Below are 10,306 nucleotides of genomic sequence, written 5' to 3'. Positions count from 1 at the left end.
GAACGAAGATACACTGTCTCCGAGAAAGAAATGCTGGCTGTAGTCCATTGCCTTCGAGTCTGGAGACAGTATCTCTTAGGATCACAGTTCGTAGTGAAGACGGATAACAGCGCCACTTGCCACTTCTTTGATCAACCGAAATTAACAGCAAAACAAGCCCGGTGGCAGGAGTCGTTGGCCGAATTCGACTTCAAGTTCGAACACAAAGCAGGAAAGAGTAATCAAGCAGCCGACGCGCTGAGTCGGAAGGGCGAACATGCGGCCCTGTGCATGTTAGCCCATATCCATTCAAGTAAGATCGATGGATCGATGCGCGACATCATCAAGGAACATTTACACAAAGACTCATCGGCCAAAGCTGTTGTCGAACTAGCTAAGGCTGGAAAGACACGGCAGTTTTGGGTTGAAGGGGACCTCCTGATAACCAAAGGAAACAGATTGTACGTCCCAAGAACAGGGGAACTGAGGAAGAAGCTCATTCAGGAATGTCATGATACCTTGTGGGCCGGACATCCTGGGTGGCAAAGAACATACGCCCTAATAAAGAAGGGGTACTTCTGGCCAAACATGCGAGACGACATCATGCAATACACCAAGACGTGCCTCATCTGCCAACAGGATAAGGTCGAGAAAGCCAAAGTCTCTGGACTCTTGGAACCTCTACCTATACCAACAAGACCCTGGGAAGTGTATCCCTGGACTTCATAACACACCTCTCAAAGGTCGGGGAATATGACGCCATCTTGGTTATTGTAGACCGATTCTCCAAATATGCGACATTCATCCCCACTCCCAAATTATGCTCGGTGGAACTCACAGCCCAACTGTTTTTCAAACACGTTGTAAAGTTATGGGGCATTCCGTCAAGCATCATCAGCGATAGGGATGGCAGATTCATTGGGACATTCTGGACTGAGTTATTCGCTTTCTTGGGAACAACCTTAAACATCTCCTCGAGTTATCACCCTCAAACCGATGGACAGACAGAACGGTTCAATTGCTTGCTCGAAGAATACTTACGTCACTTCGTCGACGCTCGCCAAAAGAACTGGATACAATTGTTAGATGTCGCCCAATTTTGCTTCAATTGTCAAACCAGCTCATCTACAGGGAAGAGTCCCTTCGAAATTGTAAGTGGACGACAACCGGCCTTACCCCATATTATTGATCATCCTTATGCAGGAAAAAACCTTCAAGCTCACAACTTTACAAGGGAATGGAAGCAGACGACAGATATAGCCCGGGCATATTTAGAGAAGGCTTCCAAGCATATGAAGAAATGGGCGGACAAGAAGCGTCGCCCCCTTCATTTCCGTGCAGGAGATCAAGTCCTTATCAAGCTGAGACCGGAACAGATCAGATTTTGTAGCCGAAAGGACCAGAGACTAGTTCGTAAATATGAAGGCCCGGTTGAAGTCCTTAAAAAGATCGGGGCTACCTCCTACAGAGTTGTACTACCCGCGTGGATGAAAATCCACCCCGTCATTCATGTGAGCAACTTAAAGCCCTATCACCCTGATCCAGACGACGACCAACAAAATGCAACCACAAGACCGAACATCGATCTGAAGCAAAAAGAAACAAAGGAAGTGGAAGAGATCCTAGCCGACAGGGTTAGGAAGATAGGAAGACCTATACGGACGATTCGTGAATTCCTTGTCAAATGGAAGAATCTCCCTACAGAGGAAACAAGCTGGGAACGCGCCGAAGATCTGAACTCCGCCGCCACCCACATTGCAAGGTATGAAAGTAGTCGGTTGACAGGGACGTCAACCAATTAGGTGGGGGAGGATGTCACGGTCATGCTTGTCCAGGGCATGTTGCCCATGGCCGCATGCCCATGACAAGCCAAACCCTTGTCATGTCTTTTCATTCTAGTGTTTTTCCTTTTGTAATTCTAGAGCGTATGACACCTCAAAAATATCATGTCTAGGCCTGTCAGAACTAAAATGGCCCAGAATGTACTATAGAGGAATATGACTAGTCGTCAACTTCTCCCTACCTAAGGTTATATATGCTAAGCCGTTGTTATCTTTCTCTTGCTTGCTTATATAACGTCTCTTTCTAAAATCTCTCTTTCTAAAATCTCTCTCTCTCCTCGTTTTCTAAAACCTTCTTTTAAAACCGAGGCTAGAGGCTTGACCGTACGTCGCTTGGCCGTAGGCGACGCAAGAACAAATAGGCTGAACTCACTTGTCGCTTGAAAGTGAGTGCCGCACAATCGCTAGTCCGCTGCCTTCGAAAGCGCGATTGTGTCACCAAGCACTGAAATACAGGATTCTTCTCACCGTCATTGCATTTAGGTCTGTCATCTTCTCTTTTAACCACACTCAGGATCACTGTGATGTCTGTCAAGTTGTCATTGTCATCGTGTTGTCATCGTGTTAGAGATGGGTTGCGATGATCAATATGGTTATGAATTCGCTTCAATCCCATAGTAATAGTAGGAGGAGAGGGTTCTCGAGATCCATCCTCTCCTTCCATTTCTTTTTTGGCTCTCAAGGCGGTAACATAGGTAGTAGGCACTATCAACTCAATTGTACGGTGGATCTTTTTATTCAATCCAAGGATGAACTTCCTTGGTAACTTATGTTCAATATCCAAAAAATCTAGAGCAAATTGCTTTATTCTCATAAAGTCCCTTGTATATATGGTAAAAAAAATGTTCTTTGTGACTCAGTTGTGTGAATTCTTGTTGTTTGCAAAGTTGGAACTCTTGAAGTCTGACTACGAGATTACTATCTTTCGACAAAATTGGGACTTGTAAGGAAGAAACTTTGACCTCTAAAAAGGGCGAGGAAGAAACTAAGTTTGCTGATGGACACGAGGAGGGGAAAGGTCCAGAATACCTCAACCAAAGTGGAAAATAAAGAGTTTTCTTGGAATTGAGGATAGTGATCCCTCCTTCCTTGATTGATATCTTTGTATAGACCGGATCCTTTTGGATGAAACTAATTTTTGGAGCTTCGTTCATGATTGGGCTAGAAGTTTGACTAGCTTCCTTCATGTAGTGGAGCCATTGTATGCATGTCTCCTTCCCCTTCTAGAAGTGGGAGACGATGACATGGCTGGTTATCCCTTTGATTTATTTGAACCACTCTCATATTTTAGCTAAATTAACTTCATTAATGTTCGGTCCTTATAAAAATAACAATAGTTTTGAAATGCAAACTCATTAAGGAACATATACAAAGAAATTGGAGGATATTTGAGCATTAGAAGGACATGAATTGAGCTCCTGAACATGACAAAAAAATATAGTAGCCAATTCGAATTTTACTCATGTTTTACTTGTTGAGATTACTCGGAAATGCTAAGTGAATATAAAGGATTATAGACGTGAATCACACGCTAAGAACCTCTAATGAACATTTTATTCCGTAGTTACTTATAAGGACATATATATACATTAAGCAAATCAAGTCATCATGGCAACTAATCTAAGGCAAGGATAATAAAATTAGTGAAGTTGTCTGATAATAGTCATGGAAATAGTTTGTTTCTTTTGTGTTCTACAAGCAGCTCCATCAGAGCCTTTCCCTATCAGCTAATAACATAAACATTCTGGATTCTACTTTGGTTTCTACCAGGTCAAGGGTTTGTGTCTAGTCGTCACCCATCACATTCAAGTTTGTCGTCCACCATTCTTCGCTCATCGATCACCTCTAACCAAGAAAATATTAATGATAATTTTGATATTATGGTTTCGTGGAAAGTACATGATTTGAATACTTAGATTTATAAAAAATTCTCAAGATATTTTTAGTTGTTCTAGTGTCGATTGAACTTCTAAATTAGAATTTAATAAGGGTCCGAGGATTCTTGATTCTTTGAAAAGTTCATTGACAGCTAGAATAGTGGATGTTTTATATGTAAAAAAAAAAAGAAAAAAAAGAAAATAGGATTGGTAAAAAATAAGTCTCACGACAATTTGGATGTATTATCAAGTTTCGATAAGATTTGAGCAAAGAAATGTGTTGAAAATAATTTGTAAGAAAGTAATGTTAGAGGCTAGTTTTCGTAGAGTAATGTTAACGACAGATTAGATACAATATAACCCGGATAAAAAGAATTGACAACTAATCACATCCTCCTATTGTACATAATCACATCCTCCTATTGTACATTTTGGAATTTTTTAAGCAACCACGACAGATTAGATACAATATAACCCGGATAAAAAGAGTTGACAACTAATCACATCCTCCTATTGTACATTTTGGAATTTTTTAGTCCTCGCGGATGTAGATATGATTTTAGTGAATAGTCATATATACCCCATATTGACACGACAGAAATAGGAAAGACCTAGGTATACATGAAAGCAGGTAAGAGAGGCTTGGATGGGCATACAATTATCAACAACACATCCTTACACAAGCTTGACCGGGACATCCAACACGCCGCAATAGGCAACATGCCTTGGAAAAGTATGATCATGACACCTAGCTCATGTGCCCACTACTTGATACATTGCACTCCCTAATTCGGGCATCTGGCCTCCGCTGTGTAAGTTCGATCCTTGGAAAACATGATTTTCGTTCAATTTTTAAGGTCTTCACATCTCCTCCACTATCATGAAATTTTCCTTTCAAATCTCAACTAAGGTAGTTCTTAACATTTTTTTCTAAATTACCAAAAAAGACTTGAGGATGCCGTGAGAGTAGAGGAAACGCCAAAACGGAGTCATAAAAGTCGAAATGTCGAGGAGGAAGACTTCGGATTACTGTGGGCTTCGGGTTGGATCCGGGTCGGTTATCCAACGAGTGATACACTACCAACCTTTTAGCCTTCGCCTCCTCGTACGCTGCAACCCAATCCAACCTCCTCAGCCTACACACCTACGGTCTGAAACCAAACATCTACGGTGAATATCCGAGGCCCAAATCTATTCAACTTCAGCCCAAGTAACCGCAGCTGCCCAATACCCGTGTCAGCCTAGACTTGCAACAGTTCCAACACGTGTCTCGACCCAACTCGGCCTACACTACAAGTCAGCGCCCCATTGCACCACATGTCACGCTGTGGCAAAAAGAACCCTCAGCTCAAGCGGCTTAAATAGCTTGACTTGGTTCACTCAACTCTACAGCTCGAAAATCAGCTTCTCAGCTTAGTAAAAGAAAAAAAAAAAGCACCATTTTTCTATCATTTTGACCCACTCAAAGCTGATTTTTTACCCTAATTAAGGTAATTAAAGTTAGTACGACGCTCTATGTCAAAAATTCAAATTGAACTTATATTAGAATTATGAAATAGTAACGAAAGGCAATGAACGATCTAATAGGAAATGATTTCAGATAAAATTTGGAGCAACTTCGAAGAACGAAAGCTTAGCAAACTCGAATTTAGGGAAACATCGACTAAGGCATAACAAGCAAGTAGTCTTACTATAGAATAGGCTAGACAATTGTTTGATGCATGACGACACGTGCCTAATGGCACATGCACCTATCATTTATGCTTTATACGTATGATGGTTGATGATGACTAACGATGTATGATGTATGATGTATGGAGAATGACGATGTGTATAGGATGATGCTTTATGATGTTTTATAATGTATATAATGTATTTTATAATGACGTTGTATGATGATTATGATGCATGCTAATATGAAAATGTAAAAGGATATTATCCTTTAATATGATGTTATTTTCCATGTTAAGATGAAAAGTATAATTGAATGTCATATTCATTACGAGGATGACCTTCCTAGGACACAACCCTAGTTAATGTTAATGATGATGATAATATGAAGATTAATATACATATATTACTTTAGAATTATGGATGTGTAACAAAGATATTTTAAAGACGAGAAAAATAGGGACCTCATGCATTTATGTGTGTTTGTAAGCCCCGAGATACTTTTCCTTTTACGATGATGAGTATGGATGCATACACTTCGATGATAATGGTGATCATGCCACACATGATACTTAGGTGTCTGCTAACCTCCGAATGTCGCTATGGACAGCTTGCTCAACTATGATGGATCCAGGGGGTGCAAACCGCCTGGGGATTCACGCTTGCACGTGCGGATCGTATGCAGGAAAGTACTGCACATCCAATGTAGGCCGGACTGGAGACCACCACTAGGATGTTTTAACGATAGGTCCCCAGAGCATGACTTGCATGTGTTTGCATTTTTATGACCCCTCTAGTGGGGTCACTTACTGAGTATTATTCAAAATATTCAGGTCGTATGCTACATCATTTTCAGGTAAAGGTAAGGCATCCCTGTATGGCTGACGATGACATCACAATAAAAAACCATGGCACGTGCAAAGGCTAGTAGTATTTTTAAATTCCTAGACTTGGGCTAGAATATGTTATTATCCATTACATGTTTTTTATTTTGTTTATGAATTATGTTTTGGAATAGGTAATACCATGGAAGTGTTTCCAATGGTGATGTTATGCTTAAGATGAAATTATACTTTTAAAGATGATGTTATTTTAAGAGTTAAATTTCTCATAAGAGCTTAGGTTAAGATGATGGTAGCGACGTTAGGTAGTAGAAATCTAGGGTCGTTATAGTTGATTTCAGAGCCAGACACCAAGCGATGTGTAAGTGATGAGCACCGAAGGGGATAGAAAAGAGGCAGTGTTCCAGCAAGGGTGCTGGGGCTCGAAGGGAGGTGGATTGAAGGGTCCCACATCGATTGGAGAAGGGAACGAGTGCCAGAGAGGATGCTGGGCTCTGAAGGGGGGGGGGGGGGGATTGTAAGATCCCACATCGCTTGGGGAAGNGAAGGGGGGGGGGGGTGGATTGTAAGATCCCACATCGCTTGGGGAAGAGAACAAAGCACTCTTTATAAAAGGTATGGAAACCTCTCCCTAGAAGACGCATTTAAAAACCTTAAGGGGAATCCCGAGAGGGAAAGCCCAGAGAGGACAATATCTAGCGGTAAGTTTGGGTCGTTACAAATTTTATCAGAGCTCTAGGTTATAGATTTTGTAAACTAGCCTATGAGGTACGCTAGACACGTTCCATGGTCCCATCATCGATGCCCTGTCACCGACAGGTATGTCTTGCATAAGATAAGAAATGAAATCCCCTTAAATCACATGCATTTTATTTTATGTAATGTTGCAAAATAAGATATGATATTGCATATGGTGAATTAAGAATATTTTGTTGATTGTAGCATGCTGATTGAATATTACAATGTGATTTATTGTATGATTTTAATGTTATGCGATATATTATGGAAGAGGAAGACGAGGAAGGGGACGACCCCCTATTAGAGGTAGAGGGAGGGGTGAGGATGAAGAGAGCAAACCTCGAGAAGGATCAGTAACTAGGACAGATGCAGCTGTGCCGCCTCAAGTTGCACCACCTCCAATAGGACCAATGGCTGGAATAGACCCCACTACTAGTCTGATATGGGAGTTATTTCAGGCCATGATGCACGCCATGTGGTCACCCAACAAGCCAACAGTTTGCAAACTACCAGAGGAGCGAACTGGCTATGGGACTTCAAGCAGTACGATCCCCCCCCCCCAATTCACTTGTCCTATGAGAGATCCAAAAGAAACTCAAATGGGGATTCGTTCATGTTGATGGAATGTCCAAACAACTAGAAAGTCTCATGTGCATCATTTATGCTGCACAAGACGTGGAAGTATGGTTGACGGATAATAAAGATATTATTAACCTTGGAGAGGGAATTATTTCATGAGATCGGTTTAAGGAGGCTTTCTTAAAGCAGTATTATCCCAAAGAAGAGCAACTAAAAAAATAGGAATTCCTAACTCAGGGTGGACACTTAGTGGACAGATATGACAGAAAATGAGCCATCCTTGGTGGACACTCAACAAAAGATGACCGAGAAATTAGTTTTGAACCTTAACTTGGAGATATATCATACGGTAGAAGCTATACACTCGAAGACATATGATGAAGCCTTGAGAACTGCCATGGCCCTAGAGAATCCCAGAGATGAGGTACGTTGAGATCAGTCAGTTACTGTTGGACACAAACGGCCCTATGACTCGAGGGACTCAGACCATCGACCATCAGCGGTAAATCTCGCTACGCCGACCGACCTACCCCTCGATGAAATTAAAGGCACCCTCCCTGACGAGATGCCCTAGGAGCGAGGATGGGACTAGAGGAAGGGGGAATTAGGGTGCAAGATATGTGGGAAGTTGCACGATGGAAGATGTATGGCCAAGACAAGATCTTATTTTTTATGTGACCAAGAGGGTCATATTGCCATCAATTGCACGACCAAGAATACCAAAAATCTACCTAATCTACTGAGAGCATTAGAAAAGACTAATAGATTGATGCAGACTCGCGCTCAAGCTAGGGCACATGCGTCCACAAGTAGAGACACTAGGAGGTTCGATACCGTGGTGACAGGTACACTACCAATTTTAGGTCATTAAGCTTTTACAATATTTGATTTTGGTTCTACGCACTTTTTTATATCGATGCATGTATTGTCTATAAGTACCCCTGCGGGGTAGACTTAGCATGTATCGTAGATGCAATAGCAAAAGAAAAAATGTTAGACACGGTACTAGTAGTGAACGAATTTCCTGATGTTTTTTTTGGAAGACCTACTAGGAATTCCTCCTTCTTGAGCTATAGACTTCGTCATAGAACTTGAGTCAGGAACTTGGCATATTTCCAAAGCACCCTATGCATGGTGCCACCCGAGTTGAAAGAACTCAAATCATAGTTACAAGACCTACTGAAAAAGGTTTCATTCGACCTAGTGTATTTCCTTGGAGTGCGTCGGTGTTGTTTGTAAAGAAGAAGGATGGTTCGATGTGCTTGTGTATTTATTATATAGAACTAAATAAGAAGACGATAAAGAACAATTACCCCCTCCCTTGTATAGAAGACCTATTTGACCAACTTAGAGAGGCGACAGTATTCTCCAAGATAGGCCTTCAGTTAGGTTACCATCAAATTAAGATTAAAGAAGGGGATGTATCAAAGACATCATTCAAGACATACAGTCACTACGCGTTTGTAGTGATGTCATTTGGCCTCACCAATTCTCCAACTGTGTTTATTGAATTAATGAACCGAGTGTTCAAGGACTGCCTAGATATGTTCGTTATTGTGTTCATATACGACATCTTAGTATACTAAAAAAATGAACCAAGATCACCAAGAGCACCTCCGAAAAGTCCTAACCACCTTGAGAGAGAACAATTGTACGCCAAGTTCTCTAAGTGTGAATTTTGGCTGTGACAAGTCTCATTCTTGGGACATGTGCTATCAAAGAATGAAATTTCCATAGAACCAACAAAAATCGATGTACTTACTAAGTGGGAACATCCAACTATGGTTAAGGAGGTGTGAAGTTTTCCAGGATTAGTAGGGTACTATCGAAGATTCATGCAGGACTTCCCTAAGTTTGCCTAACCAACGAGGAAGGGCATACTAATTAGGTGGAGCGATGCATGTAAGGCAAGCTTCAAAGGACTAAAGCAAAGGTTGGTAATAGACCCAATGCTCACGATACCAAAGAGTTTAGAAGAGTATGTGATCAATAACGGTGCTTCTAAAAAAGAATTAGGATGTGTGTTGATGCAACATGGCAAGGTTGTTGCATACGCATCCCGTCAATTAAAAGAATACAAGAAGAACTACTTTACGCACTATGATGTCCCACATTGGTTAGGGAGGAGAACAAACCACCATTTATAAGGGTGTGGAAACCTTCCCCTAGCAGACGCATTTTAAAGCCTTGAAGGGAAGCCCGAAAGGGAAAGCCCAAAAAGGACAATATCTACTAGCGGTGGATTTGGGTCGTTACACACATGACCTAGAGTTGGCCATGGTAGTGTTCGCATTAAAAATTTGGCGGCACTACTTGTATGGAGAGTTTATTGGGTTGAAGGACAACGAGTTAGGCTTGTCTGACACTTGCTCTCGAGTTCATTCTTGATCTTGACCAGCTCCTTATTACCTGAAAAACATTGAAAATAAGGAATGAGTACAAAAACGCCTACTTGTTGGCTCTTAATCGTGTACTTAATATGCTAGGGTACCACACTCTTTCTTATCTTGTTATGGTTCTTGTTGTAAGTACGTAGGTCCCTTAGTTTTGTTCTTTACTTAGGGTTCTTATCATGATCTATCCTGAAGATCTTGATAGGGGTGTACATTCAACCTGACAACCTGGACCAACCCAACCCGAACTATAAGGGTTGGGTTGGGTTAGATTAGTATTTCGGGTAGGGTTGGGTTCATTTTTCTAAACCCGAACTGAATCGGTTCGGTTTCGAGTTCATGGGTTAATCCTTCGGGTTGACCCGAGCCAAATAAAAATATATAAA

The sequence above is a fragment of the Cucurbita moschata genome, unplaced genomic scaffold (genome assembly GCF_002738365.1).
Source record: "Cucurbita moschata cultivar Rifu unplaced genomic scaffold, Cmos_1.0 Cmo_Scf00068, whole genome shotgun sequence".
Lineage (NCBI taxonomy): Eukaryota > Viridiplantae > Streptophyta > Magnoliopsida > Cucurbitales > Cucurbitaceae > Cucurbita > Cucurbita moschata.
This window is presented reverse-complemented; position numbering follows the sequence as displayed.